Genomic DNA, 23,543 nt, shown 5'->3' with positions numbered 1-23,543 from the left:
GAGCGAAGTCCCCCTCCAGATAACCCATGAACCCCGTCTCTACTGTCACTCCAGTCAGGACAGGAGGCTCTTCTGTACACAGAAGGGGGTGGGGGTGGGGAACAAGCTGCCCAGCCCTGTGGTTGAAGCCGATACCCTGGCTTCTCTCCAGACACAGCTGGCTGAGCTCCTCCAGTCAGGACAGGAGGCTCTACTGTACACAGAGGGTGGTGGAGGTGGGGAACAAGCCCAAGCCGCCCAGCCCTGTGGTTGAAGCCGATACCCCGGCTTCTCTCCAGACACAGCTGGGTGAGCTCCTCCAGTCAGGACAGGGGGCTCTACTGTACACAGAGGGTGGCGGGGGTGTGGAACAACTCCTTTGTTCGGGGCCTTGGGGCATTCTTGTTGTGAAAGGTGCTATATAAAAAAAACTGAATTGAAATTGAATCTTACAGGTTTGGGTTTTTCGGAGATCTTGTCAGAGATCTTGTCTGACGTGCCCGTTTCAAAAAAGTAACGACACTCCTCACGCCCGAGCGCCGCCGGTCTGTGACGTAACGTATCCTTACACAACCATGACGGTTTCATCATGGACAGCACGAAAGCCCGAAAAGTGGTTGACGTTTTAATTTGGCAACGCCACGATGGATTCCAGTTTTTTTTTATTTTGGAGGCCAAAGAGGACAAAAAAGGAAACGTCCGGAGGTGGATCGATGGTCATCTCTGCGGTTGTTCTGATGTTCTGGAAAAAACAAAACAAAAAAAAACGTCTCGCTTGCCCGGTCGTGTAGTGTTTCCACACCCCACGCAAATCAGCTTCTCTTCGCCCCCGGGGGCTCGTCGCCCGCCGCACCCCTCTCACGTGATAGGGGCTTCCCCCAGCTGTGACGTACTTACCCTACCCCCTTCGGCCAACGTCATACCGAAGGTCGCGCTTCGGGCCGCGGCGATGTTGACGGACTGTCTTGTAGCGTGAGAAGGGTTTAAATTTCGACTTAAGGAGTTGGCCATCGTTATATTTCACGAGGTATAATACGGGGGGAAAAAGAACATTTATATGTATCAACCTACTAGTAATACTGGGTGGATGTCACGTTCCCCAAAGTTCAGTGCCTCTCTCTAATAAAGTAGAAACGCGACATTAAACTCCGTTCGAAACGGGAGAAATCACCAGGACACGATATAACTGACGTCCGGAAACAAAGAACTCCTATTCCCATTTGTAATGACCCCGTCGTGTTTTTCCCGGTGTACGCTTCTCTTTCGGAGACCGTTTCTCTCTGGTGTTGTTTTGCTGTTAGAATAAATGCCGAGGTGACCCTTCTGTGTGGAGTCTGCGTGTTCTCTCCAGCGGGTCGTTTCCTCCACCACAGGGGCTGGTCGAACCGGGGTCTCCCAATCGTCACAGAAGTGTGTGTCGTTTTGGGTGGTGGTGGGGGGGTGCATCGGGGATACTGCGCCACGAGGGGGTGGCCTCTCACCTTGCTCCGGACGAAGGGAGAAGACCTGTACCTTCACGAGTCTGGGTTGTGAAAACTTCTTCTGGCAGTTCAAAACGTTTCGAAGAGACTACAGCGCTACCCTGTTTTCCATTTGTATCGTGTATTATTATACAGTCATGAGTATCTGTACTGATCACAGAGTCCCCCTCTCACTGCCAGGACAGGAGCCCAGTGCAGCACGAATAATAATAATAATTAATAAGTCTGGACTCTCCCCTCAGAGCTCTTCCCAGGTCAGGGGGATCCCCTCCAGTCCCCCCAGTGTTCAGCCCCCACCTGGATGATGCTCCAGTCCGCTCAGCACACAGCAGCTCTCAGTGGGGAGGAGAGCAGAGGGATGGAGCCAGTTCAGAGAGGGGGGTGATAAGGAGGCCATGATGGGTCAAGACCAGGGGGGGAATCAGGCCAGGACACTGGGGTAACACCCCTACTCTTCTCCAGAGACACCCCGGGATTGTTAATGAGCACAGAGAGTCAGGACCTCGGTTTGACGTCTCATCCGAAGGACGGCGCCTGTTTACAGTCCAGTGTCCCCCTTCACTATACTGGGGCATCAGGACCCACACAGACCGCAGGGTGAGAGCGCCCCCTGCTGGCCCCACTCACACCACTCCCAGCAGCAACCTTGGGGGGGGGGGGGAGGGAAAAAACCAAAAGCTAAACAGATTTTTTTTAAAAACATTTTATTGATGCTTTACAAAAGTCCAGTCCAGTCTGGTGTCCCTCAGCTCCAGTCCAATCCAGTCTGGTGTCCCTCAGCTCCAGTCCAGTCCAGTCTGGGGCCCCTCAGCTCCAGTCCAGTCCAGTCTGGGGCCCCTCAGCTTCAGTCCAGCACAGTCTGGGGTCCCTCAGCTTCGGTCCAGCACAGACTGGGGTCCCTCAGCTTCGGTCCAGCACAGTCTGGTGTCCCTCAGCTTCGGCCCAGCACAGACTGGGGTCCCTCAGCTTCGGTCCAGCACAGACTGGGGTCCCTCAGCTTCGGTCCAGCACAGTCTGGGGTCCCTCAGCTCCAGTCCAGTCCAGTCTAGTGCCTCTCAGCTCCGGTCCAGTCCAGTCTGGTGTCCCTAGGCTCCAGTCCAGTCGTCTGGTGTCCCTCAGCTCCAGTCCAGTCCAGTCCAGTCCAGATCTTAGCAGGCACAGAACCAGGAAAGGAACCTGGAAAGAATATTGTTATTGCAGGTGTGAGGGACACAGACACAGACGTCACCATGACATCAAACAGCAAGAGGAGACTCCTCCTTGAATCACAGACACGACCAGGCGGCGCCCCCCTGTCTGCTCACCTGCACCTCCTCTTCCTCTGCTTGTCCTTCCCAGCAGCCTGCTCCTCCTCTCCCTCGCTCCTCCTCTCCTGAGCTACGGTCTCCGCCGCCTCCATCGGCTCGTCCTGATCTTCTGTCTCCACCGACACGCAGCTCAGGGACTTTAAAAAGGCGCATCGGCGCTTCTGAAGCAGAGACAGGAGAGTCACGTTAAGAGTCGGACTGGACACTGGGGTTCATACAGACACACTGACTAGACACTCCAGGACATGAACACTGCACTGAGAGAGAGACGGGTTCATACAGATACACTGAATGGACACTCCAGTACATGAACACTGCACTGAGAGAGAGAGGGGTTCACACAGACACCCTGACTGACTGGACACTCCAGTACATGAACACTGCACTGAGAGAGAGAGGGGTTCATACAGACACACTGACTGGGCACTCCAGTACATGAACACTGCACTGAGAGAGAGAGAGTGGTTCATACAGAGACACTGACTGGACACTGACTGGACACTGACTGGACACTGGACAGGAGTAAAGAGAGGATCAGAGCATTACCCACCTTATTTTTCTTCTGTCTCACAGGAGGTGGTGATTGGACCTCCTCCAGCTGGAGTCCGAGGAGGGAGAGAGGGGGCAGGAGAGGGACAGCACAGGGAGAGAAAGAGAGAGACAGGTGAGTCACGTGTCCCAAGAGTACAGAGACTCTGCTGAGATCACACTCGCAGTGAGTGAGCCTGGGTGTAGCCCACTAATACTGACCCACTGGACACCATAGGACAGAGAGGAGGAGGAGGAGAGAGACAAACTGCCTGGACACCACAGGACAGAGTGGAGGAGGAGAGAGACACACTGAGGACAGAGAGGAGGAGGAGAGAGACACTGACAGACAGGGCTGAAAGAGAGAGAGACAGAGAGGCAGGGACAGACAGACAGCAGGCCGAGAGAGACACTGACAGACAGGGCTGAAAGAGAGAGAGACACTGAGACCCAGGGACAGACAAGACGGCGAAACTCCACCACAGACAGGACAGGAGGCAGGGTGGGACCAGCACTGACCTCCTTCCTCTCTCCTGCCGAAGGAGCTGTCTCCACCTCCTCTTCCTCCTGCAAGTCAAGAGACAGGCTGAGAGAGAGAAGGGCTGGCGGGAAATCGGCGAACAGAGCTGAAGGCAGAGAGCCGGGGAGACAGGCCCAGCTGGGACAACGCAGGAAAGACAGAGAGGACAGACAGGGAGACACAGGGAGAGAGACCCAGCTGGGACAATGCAGGACAGACAGAGAGCAGGGAGACACACGGAGAGACACAGGGAGACAGGCCCAGCTGGGACAACGCAGGACAGACAGAGAGCAGGGAGACACACGGAGAGACACAGGGAGAGAGACCCAGCTGTGACAACGCAGGACAGACAGAGAGCAGGGAGACACACGGAGAGACACAGGGAGACAGGCCCAGCTGGGACAACGCAGGACAGACAGAGAGACAGGCAGGGAGACACACGGAGAGACACAGGGAGGGAGACCCAGCTGGGACAACGCAGGACAGACAGAGAGCAGGGAGACACACGGAGAGACACAGGGAGACAGGCCCAGCTGGGACAACGCAGGACAGACAGAGAGCAGGGAGACACACGGAGAGACACAGGGAGACAGGCCCAGCTGGGACAATGCAGGACAGACAGAGAGCAGGGAGACACACGGAGAGACACAGGGAGACAGGCCCAGCTGGGACAATGCAGGACAGACAGAGAGCAGGGAGACATGGAAAGAGAGAGGGAGAGAGACAGGGAGAGAGGGACAGACACAGAGACTCAGACAGAAGGACAGAAAGACAGAAAGAGAGAAGTGCAGATGGACAGATGACAGAGACAGAGAAAAGGACATATGGACTGATGGACAGAAAGACAGAAAAGGACAGAAAGACAGATGGACAGAAGGACAGATGGACAGATGGACTGAAGGATAGACGGACAGAAGGACAGAAGGACACACAGACAGATGGACGGATAGACGGACAGACTCTGCCCCACTTGCCTCGTCAGACATCTCAGCCTCTCTCCTTGCCCTCCCCACCGGGGAGCCCCAGGCGGGGCCTGGCGGGGCCGGGCGGGCGATGGGGGGCAGGACGGGCGGGGGCAGGGGCAGGGGCACCGCCCCGGGCAGCAGGGGGGGCTCGAGGGGCATGGCGGCGAGGAAGGGGGGGCGGCGGGGCGGGGCGGGCAGGGGCCTGAGGGGACCGGAGGGGGGGGGCCGGGGGCGGTGAGCGGAGGGGGCTCTCGGGCGAGGAGGGAGGGGACACCGAGCGGAACGAGTTGGGCGAGCTCGAGCGGGACGAGCCGGGTGACCCCGGGAGCTCCAGCTGCAGCTCGGCCGCCCTCTCCAGCTTCTGGACGAGCTCGGGGAGACACGAAGACACCACAGGATTCTGTCCAGCGGGGAGAGGGGGAGACACAACGCAGGGGGGATGAGGAGCAGAGACTACGTCTGGACAGGTGAGTGTGGACAGTGTGTCCAGTGAGAGTCTGGACAGGTGAGTGTGTACAGTGTGTCCAGTAAGAGTCCGGACAGGTGAGTGTGTACAGTGTGTCCAGTAAGAGTCTGGACAGGTGAGTGTGTACAGTGTGTCCACTGAGAGTGTGGACAGGTGAGAGTGGACAGTGTGTCCAGTGAGTGTGGACAAGTGAGTATGTCCAGTGTGTCCACAGAGAGTGTGGACAGCTGAGTGTGTACAGTGTGTCCAGTAAGAGTCCGGACAGGTGAGTGTGTACAGTGTGTCCAGTAAGAGTCTGGACAGGTGAGTGTGTACAGTGTGTCCACTAAGAGTGTGGACAGGTGAGAGTGGACAGTGTGTCCAGTGAGTGTGGACAGGTGAGTGTGTACAGTGTGTCCAGTAAGAGTGTGGACAGGTGAGAGTGGACAGTGTGTCCAGTGAGTGTGGACAGGTGAGTGTGGACAGTGTGTCCAGTGAGAGTCTGGACAGGTGAGTGTGGACAGTACGAGTCTGGACAGGTGAGTGTGTCCAGTGCGTCCAGTAAGAGTCTGGACAGGCGAGTGTGGACAGTAAGAGTCTGGACAGGTGAGTGTGTCCAGTTGCCAGTAAGAGTCTGGACAGGCGAGTGCGTCCAGTGTGTCCAGTAAGAGTGTGGACAGCTATGTCCAACAGTAAGAAGCTGTCTTACCCTGTAACCCAGCTCAGGGGTGTTAGGGGGTGCTCTGTCTCCTCCCCAGATCTCACCTTCAGCTCTGGTGAAATGCCGGACCACTAGGAGACGCTGGAAACGAGGACACAAGACAGAGGTCAGGTCCACAGAGCTCACTCAATCACTACAGCAAGCAGAGACCTCTCGGCCATCAGGACTGTGGGGGACAGAGTGGGGAGCTGTAGGGTATCGGGAGTTTAGGGGTCAGTGTGGGGAGCTGTAGGGTATCGGGAGTTTAGGGGTCAGTGTGGGGAGCTATAGGGTATCGGGAGTTTAGGGGTCAGAGTGTGGAGCTGTAGGGTATCGGGAGTTTAGGGGTCAGTGTGGGGAGCTGTAGGGTATCGGGAGTTTTGGGGTCAGTGGGGGGAGCTGTAGGTTATCGGGAGTTTAGGGGTCAGTGTGGGGAGCTGTAGGGTATCGGGAGTTTAGGGGTCAGAGTGAGGAGCTGTAGGGTATCGGGAGTTTAGGGGTCAGTGGGGGGAGCTGTAGGGTAGATGTGGGGCACCGGGCCCACCACAGGGCGGCCAGTCCAGTCTCGCGGAAGGCGACCGGGTCAGACTTACGGAAAAGCACCGGGACTTGGGCCGGGACCTCTCCCGCTGCCAGTCCGGGTTCGGCCTGACCGGTGTGACCTGTGAAGACGCCAAACTGCTCATCTCCGAGACAGCTCTGACCACACAGCCCAGCCCAGTCGTGTCGAGACTAGGGGCCTTGGGCAGTCTCTACAGTGTGTCCAGTGAGAGTGTGGACAGGTGAGTGTGTACAGTGTGTCCAGTGAGAGTGTGGACAGGTGAGTGTGTACAGTGTGTCCAGTGAGAGTGTGGACAGTGTGTCCAGTGAAAGTCTGGACAGGTGAGTGTGTACAGTGTGTCCAGTAAGAGTCTGGACAGGTGAGTCTGACCAGTGTGTCCAGTGAGAGTCTGGACAGGTGAGTCTGACCAGTGTGTCCAGTGAGAGTCTGGACAGGTGAGTGTGTACAGTGTGTCCAGTGAGAGTCTGGACAGGTGAGTCTGACCAGTGTGTCCAGTAAGAGTCTGGACAGGTGAGTCTCTACAATGTGCCCAGTGAGAGTCTGGACAGGTGAGTCTGACCAGTGTGTCCAGTAAGAGTCTGGACAGGTGAGTGTGTACAGTGTGTCCAGTAAGAGTCTGGACAGGTGAGTCTCTACAGTGTGTCCAGGAAGAGTGTGGGACGTTCAGAGGAAATCTGTGCTCTCTGAAGGCCATAATGGACCTGCAGCTTGGTTTTCCTCAGACCCGCGACCCTGTCTCTTGAGCCGAGGCGTGTCCTCAGTCAAGATCACCACTGGAAGTGTCTCTCCTCGTCTGGAGGTGTTACCTTGAGACCTGGTCTGTCAAGCGCTTTGCGCTGCTATGTGTGTGAAAGGTGCTCTATCAGTGAAGTTTATTATTATTATTATAATACAGCGAGCGCTGCTGGGGGCGGAGAGGCCAGTCGGAGGAGGGCTGGACACTGGACACTGGACGGCGGGCGGGAGGGGTGGACTTACGACGCCTCGCCGGGCCCGGGTCCTGCTGCGACCGCGCACGGCCGTGCGGCATCTCTGTCGGTCCATCGTCCTGCCGAGACAAGCAGAGTCACAGAGGGGAGGGGAGGGGGCGGAGCCAAACAGCTGGGCGGCTTGTTCCCCACCCCCACCCCCCTCTGTGTACAGAAGAGCCTCCTGTCCTGACTGGAGGAGCTCACCCAGCTCTGTCTGGAGAGAAGCCAGGGTATCGGCTTCAACCACAGGGCTGGGCAGCTTGTTTCCCACCCCCACCACTCTCTGTGTAGAGGTGCACCTCCTCTCAATATCTTTTTACAGCACGATCACACCCATAAGAGTGGAGTAACGGAAAAAAAAAAACAACTTATTTCTCAACTTATTTTGTTATTTCTTGACAGCGGCATTTTTAACTGACTTACCGATTTCACGGGGATACTTCAGAGTGAATCTGAAGCTGAAACTATTATTTGATTGAAGTCGAAGTAACCCTTGAATCTTTTTTGGAAGAACCACGTGTTTAGAAAGCGCTATATAGTCCTTTCCTCCTCCTCTCTCTTCACTCCTCTGAGCTCACGGGGCTCCGGTGCCGCCCCCCCGCTAGAATCCGCCGTTCTGTGACGTCAGGCGGCTCATTGTGACGCCCCCGTGACGTCGCCCCCGACGCGATCACGGCTCGGCCGCGAAACAAAAATGGCCGACATTTTTCACGGTTGTTTTTTTTGGGTGGACATTTTATTTTTCCAACTCTCAGCGGCCAGCCGGGTGTCCCTGTACGACCCCGGTAGTCGCCACCTCGGACAGGCAGGGGAAACGGGTCCAGCTGTTTCCGGCCCAAGGGTTACAAAAGCTGCACTTGAATTTAAAGACAAAATCACGTCGAGGGCGCATTCAGCACCCCCACGTCCAACACGGGTTTCCGTGGGGTTTGGTTCAGTGAAATTAGACCCCCCCCGCCGACCCCCAAGTCAAAGAAAGACCAACCTCCACCCCCCTCTAGCGGCCAAGGGCGGAAATTTCGGGCCACGCCACGTCCAAAAAACACGGGTCCCCCCCGTCCTGCGGGGAAAAGAGACGGCATTTTCTTTTCCGAGCCCTGCGTGGGACCTCACGACCCCCCCCAAAAAAACGGGCTTCGCAGACGAGGAAGACCAGGCACGTCGACCTCTCTACAACACCACCCGGCTGTTTCTGTTTCAAACCGTGGGAAAAAAATAAATTAAATTTCGCCCTTCACCGACCGCCGCGCAAAAAAACACAACTTCACGCTACAGAAACGGCCTGTGTGTGTGGGGGGGGGGGCACGGGAAAAAAATAAAACCTGCGTGTTTTCGGCAGAGTAAGCTCAGCGGGGAAACTCCCTGAATCTCGGGGTTGCTTCTTGAACCCCGAAAACGACCTTTTTTCTCTCTCTCGTTTTCTTGGTGTCTGGGACGTTCACGAGCTCCGCCGCGTCGGTGCGATTCCCAGCGGGACTTGAACATAACCCCCCCCCGTGGGGCCACAGCGCCCCCGTGTGGCCGAGAGGACCACCACCCGCAGGGCTGAGCTTTTACTGCCGTGTCCCGCTTTCACTCTGGCGATGAAGGAGGGAATCAAGGAGGAGAATTAATATTGTGATCCACCAGTCCATCACAGGACACACACACACCCTGGACAGGACACCAGTCCTTCACAGGATACCAGTCCATCACAGCCAGTGTCTCATGGGTGTCCAGGCTGGGCACCATCTGTCCATCACAGGACACAAAGACACACACACCCTGGACAGGACACCAGTCCATCACAGGACACACACACATATTATATTTCGCGAGGTATAATACGGGGGGAAAAAGAACATTTATATTTATCAACCTACTAGTAATACTGGGTGGATGTCACGTTCCCCAAAGTTCAGTGCCTCTCTCTAATAAAGTAGAAACGCGACATTAAACTCCATTCGAAACGGGAGAAATCACCAGGACACGATACACCTTGCTCCGGACGATGGGAGAAGACCTGTACCTTCATGAGTCCGGGTTGTGAAAACTTCTTCTGGCAGTTCAAAGCGTTTAGAAGAGACTACAGCGCTACCCTGTTTTCCATTTCTATCGTGTATTATTAGACAGTCATAAGTATCTGTACTGATCACAGAGTCCCCCTCTCACTGCCAGGACTGAAGCCCAGTGCAGCACGAATAATAATAATAATTAATAAGTCTGGACTCTCCCCTCAGAGCTCTTCCCAGGTCAGGGTGATCCCCTCCAGTCCCCCCAGTGTGCAGCCCCCACCTGGATGATGCTCCAGTCCGCTCAGCACACAGCAGCTCCCAGTTGGGAGGAGAGCAGAGGGATGGAGCCAGTTCAGAGAGGGGGGGTGATTAGGAGGCCATGATGGGTCAAGACCAGGGGGGGAATCAGGCCAGGACACTGGGGTAACACCCCTACTCTTCTCCAGAGACACCCCGGGATTGTTAATGAGCACAGAGAGTCAGGACCTCGGTTTGACGTCTCATCTGAAGGACGGCGCCTGTTTACAGTCCAGTGTCCCCGTCACTATACTGGGGCATCAGGACTCACACAGACCGCAGGGTGAGAGCGCCCCCTGCTGGCCCCACTCACACCTCTCCCAGCAGAAACCTTGGGGGGGGGGGAGGGAAAAAACCAAAAGCTAAACAGATTTTTAAAAAAAAAATTTTATTGATGCTTAACAAAAGTCCAGTCCAGTCTGGGGCCCCTCAGCTCCAGTCCAGTCCAGTTTGGGGCCCCTCAGCTCCAGTCCAGTCCAGGCTGGGGCCCCTCAGCTCCAGTTTAGTCCAGGCTGGGGTCCCGCAGGTTCGGTCCAGCACAGTCTGGGGTCCCTCAGGTTCGGTCCAGTCCAGACTGGGGCCCTCAGCTTCGGTCCAGTCCAGTCTGGTGTCCCTCAGCTTTGGTCCAGTCCAGGCTGGGGCCCCTCAGCTCCAGTCCAGTCCAGGCTGGGGCCCCTCAGCTTCGGTCCAGTCCAGGCTGGGGCCCCTCAGCTTCGGTCCAGCACAGTCTGGGGTCCCTCAGGTTCGGTCCAGTCCAGACTGGGGCCCCTCAGCTCCAGTCCAGTCCAGTCTGGGGTCCTTCAGCTTCAGTCCAGATGAGTCTGGGGCCCTACAGCTTCAGTCCAGTCTGGGGCCCTTCAGCCTCAGTCCAGCGCAGTCTGGGGCCCCTCAGCTTCGGTCCAGCACAGTCTGGGGTCCCTCAGCTTCGGTCCAGCACAGTCTGGGGTCCCTCAGCTTCGGTCCAGCACAGACTGGGGCCCCTTAGCTCCAGTCCAGTCCAGTCTGGTGTCCCTCAGCTCCAGTACAGCCCAGTCTGGGGTCCCTCAGCTCCAGTACAGCCCAGTCTGGGGTCCCTCTGCTTCGGTCAAGCCCAGTCTGGGGTCCCTCGGCTCCGGTCCGGTCCGGTCCAGTCCAGTCTAGATCTTAGCAGGCACAGAACCAGGAAAGGAACCTGGAAAGAATATTGTTATTGCAGGTGTGAGGGACACAGACACAGACGTCACCATGACATCAAACAGCAAGAGGAGACTCCTCCTTGAGTCACAGACATGACCGGGCGGCGCCCCCCCGTCTGCTCACCTGCATCTCCTCTTCTTCTTCTTGTCCTTCCCGGCAGCCTGCTCCTCCTCTCACTCGCTCAACCTCTCCTGACTGACGGTCTCCGCCGCCTCCATCGGCTCGTCCTGATCATCTGTCTCCACCGACACGCAGCTCAGGGACTTTAAAAAGGCTCATCGGCGCTTCTGAAGCAGAGACAGGAGAGTCACGTTAAGAGTCGGACTGGACACTCCAGTACATGAACACTGCACTGAGAGAGAGAGAGAGGGGTTCATACAGACACACTGACTGGACACTCCAGGACATGAACACTGCACTGAGAGAGAGAGGGGTTCATATAGACACACTGACTGGACACTCCAGGACATGAACACTGCACTAAGAGAGAGAGGGGTTCATACACACACACTGACTGGACACTCCAGGACATGAACACTGCACTGAGAGAGAGAGGGGTTCATACAGACACACTGACTGGACACTCCAGTACATGAACACTGCACTGAGAGAGAGAGGGGTTCATACAGACACACTGACTGGACACTCCAGTACATGAACACTGCACTGAGAGAGAGAGGGGTTCATACAGACACACTGACTGGACACTAGACAGGAGTAAAGAGAGGATCAGAGCATTACCCACCTTCTTTTTCTTCTGTCCCACAGGAAGTGGTGATTGGACCTCCTCCAGCTGGAGTCCGAGGAGGGAGAGAGGGGGCAGGAGAGGGACAGCACAGGGAGAGAAAGAGAGAGACAGGTGAGTCAAGTGTCCCAAGAGCAGAGACTGCTGAGATCACACTCACAGTGAGTGAGCCTGGGTGTAGCCCACTAATACTGACCCACTGGACACCACAGGACAGAGAGGAGGAGGAGGAGAGAGACACACTGCCTGGACACCACAGGACAGAGAGGAAGAGGAGAGAGACACTGACAGACAGGGCTGAACGAGAGAGAGACACTGAGACCCAGGGACAGACAAGACGGCGAAACTCCACCACAGACAGGACAGGAGGCAGGGTGGGACCAGCACTGACCTTCTTCCTCTCTCCTGCCGGAGGAGCTGTCTCCACCTCCTCTTCCTCCTGCAAGTCAAGAGACAGGCTGTGAGAGAGACGGGCTGGTGGGACATCGGCGAACAGAGCTGAAGGCAGAGAGTCGGGGAGACAGACCCAGCTGGGACAACGCAGGACAGACAGAGAGACAGACAGAAAGGAAGGAGAGAGAGACAGAGATGAAGGCACAGAAAGACAGCGGGCAAAGAGAAAGATTGAGATTGAGGGACAAACAAACCGAGAGAGAGAGAGACAGAGAGGCAGGGACAGACAGACAGCAGGAGGAGAGAGAGACAGAGATCGAGGGACAATATTTTGGTTTCGAAATTTATTCTGAAAATATACAATCATTCACTCCTGAAAAATATTGAGTTCAAATTATACATTATGTACAATATTGTAATCAACATATGGCTAATCATCAAAAATAAAAATAAAAACTGTACTGGGGGACACAGCTGGCTGTGCTGTTCTGGACAGAACACACTGAGGTCCAGTTTCCACCTCCTGCAGGATCAAACAGCACCTCCACTGGCTCTCCAGTGAACAGAGGGACAGACAGAGAGGCTTCAGGCTGCAGGGTGACAGTGTCTCTGTGAGCTGAAAGACAATCAGGACAGAGGATGATAGAAGAACACACTCTGTCAAGAATATAGAGCCCTCTAGTGACCCTACTGTAGACCTGCTTACCACCCACAGTGACGATCACAGTGCTGATACTGCTTCCCTTAAGGTCCCTCACTGTATCGTTGCCCTGATCAGCTGGAGTGAGGGAGCGAAGTGTCAGAGAGCTGTTCTGCACTGACACTCACTGTTCGTACCTGGGGCCAGGGAGCCCTGCGCTGCTCAGTAAGACTATACGATACTGGACAGATCCTGCAGGATCAAACAGCACCTCCACTGGACCAGCAGTGTGGAGGGGGGAGACAGAGAGGCACCAGGCTGCAGGCTGTGGACTTCTGAGTGAGCTGAAAAGGGACAGGTAGAAACATGTTGAATATTTAGTTTTACAACAATACCTTGAGTTTGGACTGTGATCAGCTTCATTTTGTATTTCAGCTGTGAAAATGCAATTTCAAAAATGCACGCCCCAGTCATGTTAGGTTCAAGTTACAGTTGCATCACAACTCAATACATTTGCAATTCACTTCAAATGTTGTTTTTGTTTGATCCAGTCTGTCCTCACCTAAAGGAGATATGGACTCAGTCTTTGGAATTTGTATATATATATATTTCAGTGATCCCTCAGCCATTCCTTCTGTTTTGTAATTCAATTTCTCTTTTAAAATTCCTTCCCCACTTCTAGGACCTGCAGTTGCTGAACTCCACAATGGCTTCTATTGGAAAGTCTGTGACTGAGACCAAGTAAGTGTTCACTTTTTTATGAAACCATTATTTATTTTGGAGCAATGAGCAATTCTTATATAAATACAATAAAATCATTATGCTCAAACTATGAGAGAGAAAATTAAGGATAATTTAAGAAATCAGTCTTAGCTTGTTTCTATACACAGATGGTATTATTTATTTTCAAAGGAAACCCACGAGGATTCCCCTGGTGTGCAAGACGTGCCTGAATACTTTTGATCAGCTTCCTGCTCACTTGAAGAGGGCATGTATGAAGCACGCCACGGCAGAAGAGATCAGGATGGCCTCTCAACAGGCGAGGAAGGACATGATAAATCACCTGAAGAACATCGTGGATTACAACAGAATAGAGATCGTGTCTGGCGAGGCAAAAAGGGCAGTGGTTGTAAGACTGCTGGAGTCCTTGGCATTAGGGACTAAATATACCAAACGCATGATGCTAAAATGTTATTTTCACATATATTAATGTAATAAATGATTGCTTATGCTTTATGCACTACTTCACTGCTTCACTGCTCTATGCTGTCTGGAAATAAATCCTCAGACTGCTTACTGCCCTGGGCATGTACCAATAAATCCGAATGCACATCTGAATCGCAAACAGAATCTCTAGTAAAATACGATCATTTGTGAAACAGGCAAATGACTGTCTCAGGGGCCCATTCCTCATTCTCAAGACACATGTATGTAGTACGTACACCATGCATTGAGCAATAGGGACTGAAGACACCACAGGTAAGGTTAGAAGTCATTCTGAGGTGCCACATGTGAGGGATACAGCTAGGCATCTGAAATGCAGGGTTTGAGAGCCCTTTCAGGAGCACTGCATCCGACACGGCCCCCTCCCTGACCGTTATCCCTACCTGCCGCGCGTCTTCAGCGACGCTTCCCTGACCGTTATCTCTCTTTCAGGAACCGCGGCAACGCAGGAATTCCACTACTCCGTGATCCAGGATCCCGGGCCCGCGGGCGGAAGTAGGTTTTGCCTTCTCGCGTGTAAGGGCTCGCAGGGCTCAAACGGCAGCGGCGGGGGGGGGGCGAGACGCCTGTGGTGCGTGGGCTTGCTAGGTCAGTGCGAGGTGAAGTCGGGGCAGAGCCCCTGGACCACAGCCCCACCACCGGGAGCTCTGCTAAGTGGTGGGTTGGGCAATCATTACTGGATACGAGTGTCAAGTGTCAACACGAGTGTGAGCAGCGTCGATTCGAGTGTGAACGGTGTCGACACGAGTCCTGTTGGTCAGTACAGTGTCAATGCGAGTGTGAACAGTGAGTCCGGTTCTGTACAGTGTTAACTCATTGAATTCCTTCTTGCTCTGCACAGTGTTAACGGGTGAGAACACGTGTTTTATTCTTTGCAGAATTAACACAGACAGATACTGCTGTTGAATACTCCACAGTCAACAAACCCCGAGCCGCACAAAGTGAGGATCTTTTACTTCTATCTATTAAACTAGCAGAAATAAAACATCATGATAACTTCTTGCTGCTCTGTCCAGTTTTAACACAAGTGTGAACATTTGTAATAATAGTGAGTCCTGCTGTTGTGTACAGCGTGAATACAAGCGTGAACAGTGAGTCCTGTCGTCTGTACAGTGTCAATACGTGTGTGAACAGTGAGTCCTGTTGTTCAGTACAGTGTCAATACGCGTGTGAACAGTGAGTCCTGTTGTCTGTACAGTGTCAATACGAGTGTGAACAGTGAGCCCTGTTGTTTAGTATGGTGTTAATGTAAGTCTTATCCTGTATAGTATAAGTAAACATAAGTATTGACCTGTATCCTGTTCTCTACAGACATCACACTACCCAACAGGGATGTGGAGTACGCCACCGTCAACAAACTGAGAGCAGCACAAAGTGAGGACTTTTTTAACTCTTTACCACAGTATAAAACCCACAGGAGTAATGAGAAGGACACTAAAAACAACAACACTGATAGTGAACAAGAGATTTTGAACAATACACATTCTAGTCAGATTTAAATACCCACAGACCTGACCGTTGGAAGTTGTAAAAAAATGCAATTTTTTTTTTTCTGCATGCAGGTTTTCTAAGAACTGAAGAGAGGTTAAAAACGAGAGAACGCCATTCGGTTTTTCAAGCCTGTCTGGTAGTTAGTGATTAATTGGACCCATGATTTAATCCACCTGTATCTGGAGGGAAGCCAGGGTATCGGCATCAACAACAAGGCTGGGCAGCTTGTTCCCCACCCGCCTCTGTGTAAAGACGCGTCACCCATTCTTGGTTTTATTTTCACCTTTCACTATACGTGAAGAATTCCAAAAGGTGCACAAATGCTCCGGAGCTATTCTGTGGTTCAGCGATGTCTCTGGAGCCTCTTGTCACAGTGTGCGACTTCCCTGTGTGTCTCCCCGAACACAGGGTCTGACTGAAGGGGCACTGACCTGCAGGAATGGGAGGAGACCGAGCTGGGACGGTTCTGCCACGTCAGCGAAACTCTGGACCCCGACTTCATCTGCCAAAGAAACAGCAGCGTCAATTAACTCAGCCAGCGAGTTCAACTGTTGCCTCCCTTCTCTCCATCTCTGTGTGTCCCATCTCTTCATAACCCCTCTCCTATCAATCCTACTGTGTTTCATTTACTCTTCCTCACTCTGTCTCCTGTCCGGTTGTCTGCACTTAAAACTGAGGTATTTCCTGTGATCTCCTCTCTCTCGCTGTGTCTCCTGTCCTGTGTGTTTGTTACTGAGGGATTCTCTGTGATCTCCTCTCTCTCGCTGTGTCTCCTGTCCTGTGTGTAAGTATGTTTGTTACTGAGGTATTTCCTGTGATTTCCTCTCTCTCACTGTGTCTCCTGTTCTTCAGTGTTTTAATCCTCTTAAATAATTTAGCTCATTCCTCTCTCACTCACTGCGACTCCTATCCATTCTGTGTTCAGTTCCTCTGACTTGCCTCTTGCATCAGCGCTAGCAATATCATGCATCTATTTAATTTAAAATTATTGATCTGTCACCTTGATAGTTCGATCTCTGCTACAGTTAGCATAGATGGCACAATTAAAAGGACGATGAGCTCAACATCTGTGCGCGTCTAATTAACTGAACCGTACAGAACGTCCTGCCTCAGCTAGTCTCTCGCTGGCGGGGTCGCCCATCGGCTAGGCCACGTCTCCAGGAAATTCTGCGGACTGGACACTGCGGGAGGGTGGGGCTGTGTTTCCACACGAACGCCGGAAATCACTCAGGATCTCCAGAGAGACTCCTGTAGCCTTACAGCATCACAGTCACAGGCCTCAGCATTGCAACTGTATAATATCAAACGCCCAGACACCCTGAGGTGAGGCCGACCAGTCTGAAGTATTACCTGTAAACACCAGGCACACTGGAACCTGACTTCATCGTCCACTTAGCGCAGAGGTGGGGCGGACAGTCAGTTTTCTGGGGAGAAAAAAAACAACACCAGGAATTTAGCATACTGAAAGGATCATGGAGTGATGATCTGGCTGAACCCGCTTGGCTGAGGGCTCCTGGCCAGAGGACGAGGAGGCTGGGTCCCCCCCTGCACAGCGAGGAGGAGTGACCAGGGGGGGCAGCTACACAGGTGGAGACGGGGTGGGAGAGGGACGCGAGGGAGAGAGGGGGATCACGTGCAGTATTGACAGTGTTTCAGGAGAGGAGTCAGGAGTGATTGCTAAAATATCGAGAGCCGAGTCTGACCGAACTAGGGTGTGGCCATCCCTCTCGAACTTTCATCACAAACTCCTGTCTTCCTGCGGTGTCTCTGAGGAAGCTACCATTTTTCATTGGCTAATAAGAGGTGGAAGAGGTGTTAGTGGGACAGCAGGGGGGCGCTCACCCTGTGGTCTGATACCCCAGTATAGTGACGGGGGACACTATACTGTAAACAGGCGCCGTCCTTCGGATGAGACGTAAAACCGAGGTCCTAACTCTCTGTGGTCATTAACAATCCCAGGGTGTTTCTCGAAAAGAGTAGGGGTGTAACCCAGGCGTCCTGGACAAATTTCCCATTGGCCCTTACCAATCATGGCCTCCTAATAACCCCCCTCTCTGAACTGGCTTCATCCCTCTGCTCTCCTCCCCACTGAGAGCTGGTGTGTGGGGAGCGTTCTGGCACACTATGGCTGCCGTCACATCAACCAGGTGGGGGCTGTACATTGGTGGTGGTAGTGGGATTCGTCATACCGAAGGTCGCGCTTCGGGCCGCGGCGATGTTGACGGACTGTCTTGTAGCTGATAAGGGTTTAAATTTCGACTTAAGGAGTTGGCCATCGTTATATTTCGCGAGGTATAATACGGGGGGAAAAAGAACATTTATATGTATCAACCTACTAGTAATACTGGGTGGATGTCACGTTCCCCAAAGTTCAGTGCCTCTCTGTAATAAAGTGCAGCGCTTTGAGTGGAGTGTCCAGAAAAGCGCTATATAAGTGTAAGCAATTATTAATAAGGCCCCTCAGTAGTTGAGATCTCTGTTATACCCATCTAGAAACATGCAATCAGCATGTTATTGATGAAGCAATAGTCACAACATTATTCCACACCTCTAACCCTGCACTAAGGGGCGTGCTTCAGGCTCGGGCCAGGGTGAGAGGCGGGTTATGATGACAGTCATGCTTTCTACACCTTATACTGAGCTCAGAAATGGACCGAGCGGACATCTCACATCTATTGATAGATGTGGTGGTTAGATCTCACATCTACCCACCACATCTATTTTAGATTCCATTCCCACCACTTTATTCCAGTACTGTTTCTCTTCTCTCTGTCCCATTGTCCTCAATATAATACATGAATCCTTGAGCACCGGCATTGTACCAACGGTCCTCAAAACTGCTGCTATTACCCCAGTGCCAAAGAAGCCTAACATGGCTCTCGACAATCTTAACAACTTTCGCCCCATCTCGAACTTACCCTTTCTGTCTAAAATTCTAGAACGTGCTGTCACACTTCAGTTACATAACCACCTCATGACAAACAACCTTTTCGAACGCCTCCAATCTGGCTTCCGTCAACTTCACAGCACAGAAACCGCCCTAGTCAAAGTCACCAACGACCTCCTAATAGCTTCTGATTCTGGTTCTCTTTCCATACTCATCCTTCTTGATCTCAGTGCTGCCTTTGACACTGTTGACCATAACATCTTGCTTTCTCGTCTCGAGACTGTGTTTGGAGTCTCTGACACTGCCCTCAAATGGTTTAAGTCTTACCTCACTGATCGCTGTCACTTTGTCTCTCTCAGTGGGTACAGGTCTGAAATTGGTCTTGTCAAGTCTGGTGTCCCTCAGGGCTCAATACTGGGCCCCTTGCTCTTCAGCATTTACATGTTCCCACTTGGTCAGCTTTTAAGATCACATGGCCTCAGCTTTCATTTTTACGCTGACGATACTCAAATATACATCCATACCAAACCCGACACTGATGTGGCTGTCTCTATTCTATCTAATTGCATCTCTGACATAAAAATTTGGATGACTCAAAACTTCCTTCATCTTAACTGTGACAAGACTGAAGTCATGCTTATTGGTACCCCCCATCAACTCCGTAAAGCCAGTCCTGTAACCCTGTCTGTAGATGGCTCTGTACTTGAGCTCCAATCAAAATTGAAAAACCTTGGGGTTATATTCGATTCTGGCTTAACATTCGACCCACATGTACAGCATACTGTCAAAACATCTTTTTTTCACCTTAGAAATATCGCAAGACTACGCCCTATGCTATCATTAACTGTGGCTGAAAAGCTGATCAACATATTTGTATTCTCTCGAATTGACTACTGCAATGCTCTGCTCCCTGGGGTATCTAAATCTACTCTGAACAAGCTGCAGTATGTCCAAAATTCAGCAGCCAGAATCCTGACCAGATCTAGTGCAAGTGTTCACATTACTCCTATCCTGGAGTCCTTGCACTGGCTTCTGGTCAAATTCCGCGTAGACTTTAAAATCCTCATGCTCACCTACAAGGCTTTACATGGCTTGGCACCTCAATACCTATCTGAACTTTTATCGCCCTACTCCCCACCTCGCAACCTCCGCTCTTCAAATTCTGCCCTCCTTACTGTCCCCCAAGCCCGTCTACATTGTATGGGCGACAGGGCCTTCTCCTGCTATGCCCCCAAGCTCTGGAACTCCTTGCCCAAGGATATTAGAGAGTCACCTTCTCTAAACTCCTTCAAATCCAGACTCAAAACCCTCCTTTTCAGAAAAGCCTTTACTTAACTGGTTCCATTCTTCACACCTCTGCTCTTCTTAATACCATCTTCCACGGTCTCCTCTATTGTTATTGTTGTATTGTTGTAATTATAAATGTGTCCTGTCTTGTGAAATTTTCTTATCTATTGTTGTAGTCTTCTTATTTATTGTTATTGTCATCCTGTAAAGCGCTTTGAGAAGCCACCTTTAAAGGCGCTATATAAAATAAAGTTTATTATTATTATTATTATTATTATTATTATTATTATCTCACGAGCAGATCCCTCCGCGTATAAGAAAGGCAACTTGTCTCGGCAAAAATACCACGGATTCACATCCGAAATATGACATAAAGGCAAAATCCCCACACTTGGAATGCAAACGTACCCTAAAAAGGAAACACGGTTTTAAAACCAACTTGATTTTCCCCTGGAGAAACCTTTTTATGGACACACATCGCATCTATTACACAAGTATGACTAAATATAAAGATAAAACTTAATATATGAAGTCATGACATATCACACATGACAAAGTCTGGTCCAGAATAAACAGTTTACACTGACCCACCTTTATTTACCCTGGTCACACATTTCTATTAACTGTTTTAATAAGGGTAACAAATGAATATTTGTTTCAATTTGGGATCTACATCTGGGAGCCCTGAAATGTTGGTCAGAGGGGAGAAGCTGATATTCAGACGTGAGAATATATTTAAAAAAAGGATCTGGTGTTGTTTTTCACCTGTCTAATCAAAGCTTGTTCAAAAATTATCTGATCATAGGACACACGAGTTTATAATCATACTCATTCCACTTTTTAACCCCGTATATATGCACAATATGAAACGTATATACACTAAATCTCACGTGTGACTCCCATAATATACATTTCTTTCCGAAAATTAGGAACACTTATTACAATTATCAACCCCCCATGACGAGGCAATATTTCATACCTTTGTTTCTTTGTGGGTTCAAAGTTCTGTCCTGTCGTTTCACACGTAATGTTTTGGTAGTTATCTCAATTTTCCTTTGCAATTATCTCCAAGATCATCCTCAACTTTTTGTAAAACGCTATGCCCAACTGATATTTAAAGAAAGTCCTGTACCAAAACGTCTTCGTAGGGAAAGACAACTTTTTTTTCCTTACGTTAGTTGCTACACGCTTACTCATAAAATCCATTCACCGCCTTTAAAAAAAAAAGTTTCGTTTTTTATTGTGGTTCACTGACATTTCTGTCACAATTCTGAGGGACCCCAAATAAAATTCACTTGCCGGTATAAAGACGCCGGCGAGGTTAAGACAGGTATCGAGCCACCTGCGTATCTAACGGACGTTTAAAATAAAAAAAAATGGCGTGTAATGTTGCGAAGGGCTACTGTTTTTTTATAGTTTGTCAATTGTAAGGGACGTGGGCCGCGACAGAAATACTGGTCGGGGTGGGAAAAGGTTTATTGATGGTTTATTGTACCGCAACGGTCACAATTGACTCACCAGCAAAGATGGCGCCGAGGCCACATCGACTCCCTCCCGCCCTGCCTCGCACCGAAGCTCGAGCTGCGGAGCGCGACGCCGAACCGCCGGTCCGCGGGCGCGGGCGCCGGACATAGACGTCATAACCCCTTCCGAGGCGCAGGAATTATAGATCACTGTAGTTTCTTCTGGACCCGGGTTAGGGACAGTGTGCCCTCCGTGAGAGTCTTCTGAGGAAGACAGTGTCTCATGGGTGTCCAGGCTGGGTACCATCTGTCCATCACAGGACACACAGACATACACACTCACACACCCTGGACAGGACACCAGTCCATCACAGGACACACACACACTCACTCACACATCCTGGACAGGACACCAGTCCATCACAGGACACACACACACTCACACACCCTGGACAGGACACCAGTCCCTCACAGGACACACACACACACAACCTGGATAGGACACCAGTCCCTCACAGGACACACAGACACACACTCACACACCCTGGACAGGACACCAGTCCATCACATGACACACACAGACTCACTCACACACCCTGGACAGTACAGCAGTCCATCACAGGACACACACACACCAGGGCCAGTTTTCCCAGAAGCCAATTAGCCCAAAAGCCTGTCTTTGGACCCGGAGAACACAGGGAGAAGATGCAGACTCCACACAAACAGTTCCGAAAGCCCGAAAAGTGGTTGACGTTTTAATTTGGCAACGCCACGATGGATCCCAGTTTTTTTTATTTTGGAGGCCAAAGAGGACAAAAAAGGAAACGTCCGGAGTCTTGTAGCGTGAAAAGGGTTTAAATTTCGACTTAAGGAGTTGGCCATCGTTATATTTCGCGAGGTATAATACAGGGGGAAAAAGAACATTTATATTTATCAATCTACTAGTAATACTGGGTGGATGTCACGTTCCCCAAAGTTCAGTGCCTCTCTCTAATAAAGTAGAAACGCGACATTAAACTCCGTTCGAAACGGGAGAAATCACCAGGACACGATACAACTGACGTCCGGAACAGAAAAAAAGAACTCCTATTCCCATTTGTAATGACCCCGTCGTGTTTTTCCCGGTGTACGCTTCTCTTTCGGAGACCGTTTCTCTCTGGTGTTGTTTTGCTGTTGGAATAAATGCCGAGGTGACCCTTCTGTGTGGAGTCTGCGTGTTCTCTCCAGCGGGTCGTTTCCTCCACCACAGGGGCTGGTCGAACCGGGGTCTCCCAATCGTCACAGAAGTGTGTGTCGTTTTGGGTGGTGGTGCGGGGGGGTGCATCGGGGATACTGCGCCCCGAGGGGGTGACCTCTCACCTTGCTCTGGACGATGGGAGAAGACCTGTACCTTCACGAGTCCGGGTTGTGAAAACTTCTTCTGACAGTTCAAAACGTTTCGAAGAGACTACAGCGCTACCCTGTTTTCCATTTCTATCGTGTATTATTATACAGTCATAAGTATCTGTCCTGATCACAGAGTCCCCCTCTCACTGCCAGGACAGGAGCCCAGTGCAGCACGAATAATAATAATAATTAATAAGTCTGGACCCTCCACTCAGAGCTCTTCCCAGGTCAGGGGGATCCCCTCCAGCCCCCCCAGTGTGCAGCCCCCACCTGGATGATGCTCCAGTCCGCTCAGCACACAGCAGCTCTCAGTGGGGAGGAGAGCAGAGGGATGGAGCCAGTTCAGAGAGAGGGGTGATTAGGAGGCCATGATGGGTCAAGACCAGGGGGGGAATCAGGCCAGGACACTGGGGTAACACCCCTACTCTTCTCCAGAGACACCCCGGGATTGTTAATGAGCACAGAGAGTCAGGACCTCGGTTTGACGGCGCCTGTTTACAGTCCAGTGTCCCCCGTCACTATACTGGGGCATCAGGACCCACACAGACCGCAGGGTGAGAGCGCCCCCTGCTGGCCCCACTCACACCTCTCCCAGCAGCAGCCTTGGGGGGGGGGGGGAGGGAAAAAACCAAAAGCTAAACAGATTTTTTTTTATTTTTTTTTTATTGATCCTTAACAAAAGAATAAAAATTACAAGCTTCAGTCCAGTCCAGTCTGGTGTCTCTCAGCTCCAGTCCAGTCCAGTCTGGGGTCCCTCAGCTCCAGTGCAGTCCAGACTGGGGTCCCTCAGCTTCGGTCCAGCACAGTCTGGGGTCCCTCAGCTTTGGTCCTGTCCAGTCTGGTGTCTCTCAGCTCCAGTCCAGTCTGGTGTCTCTCAGCTCCGGTCCAGTCCAGTCTGGGGCCCCTCAGCTCCAGTCCAGTCTGGTGTCCCTCAGCTCCAGTGCAGTCCAGACTGGGGTCCCTCAGCTTCGGTCCAGCACAGACTGGGGTCCCTCAGCTTTGGTCCAGACTGGGGTCCCTCAGCTTTGGTCCAGCACAGTCTGGGGTCCCTCAGCTTCGGTCCAGCACAGACTGGGGTCCCTCAGCTTCGGTCCAGCACAGT

General features: G+C 51.8%; 3 long non-coding RNA genes across 4 annotated transcripts in view; 2 read left to right on the top strand and 1 right to left on the bottom strand.

Moving 5' to 3' along the window:
• Positions 1–11,753, top strand: part of LOC148662964 (uncharacterized) — a 54,032-nt gene extending 42,279 nt beyond the window's left edge. For both annotated transcript variants that reach the window (XR_015936400.1, XR_015936401.1), the window contains exon 5: positions 11,698–11,753. This is a non-coding gene — a long non-coding RNA (uncharacterized LOC148662964). The remainder of the gene's footprint in view (positions 1–11,697) is intronic.
• On the bottom strand, positions 2,776–21,197 carry LOC148662962 (uncharacterized). Its single transcript, XR_015936402.1, has 6 exons — positions 21,111–21,197; positions 16,769–16,842; positions 15,850–15,920; positions 12,062–13,047; positions 11,671–11,718; positions 2,776–2,928 (listed from the first exon to the last, which is right to left on the bottom strand). It is a non-coding gene; the product is annotated as an uncharacterized LOC148662962 (long non-coding RNA).
• Positions 13,024–13,946, top strand: LOC148662963 (uncharacterized). The gene is made up of 2 exons (XR_015936403.1): positions 13,024–13,444; positions 13,616–13,946. It is a non-coding gene; the product is annotated as an uncharacterized LOC148662963 (long non-coding RNA).
• Positions 21,198–23,543: the final 2,346 nt, after the last annotated feature.

This window comes from Lepisosteus platostomus, chromosome 5 (genome assembly GCF_059453375.1).
Source record: "Lepisosteus platostomus isolate fLepPlt1 chromosome 5, fLepPlt1.hap1, whole genome shotgun sequence".
In the NCBI taxonomy this organism is placed as follows: domain Eukaryota; kingdom Metazoa; phylum Chordata; class Actinopteri; order Semionotiformes; family Lepisosteidae; genus Lepisosteus; species Lepisosteus platostomus.
Note: the sequence above shows the minus strand (reverse complement) of the source record. Positions and strands in the feature narration are given on the sequence as shown.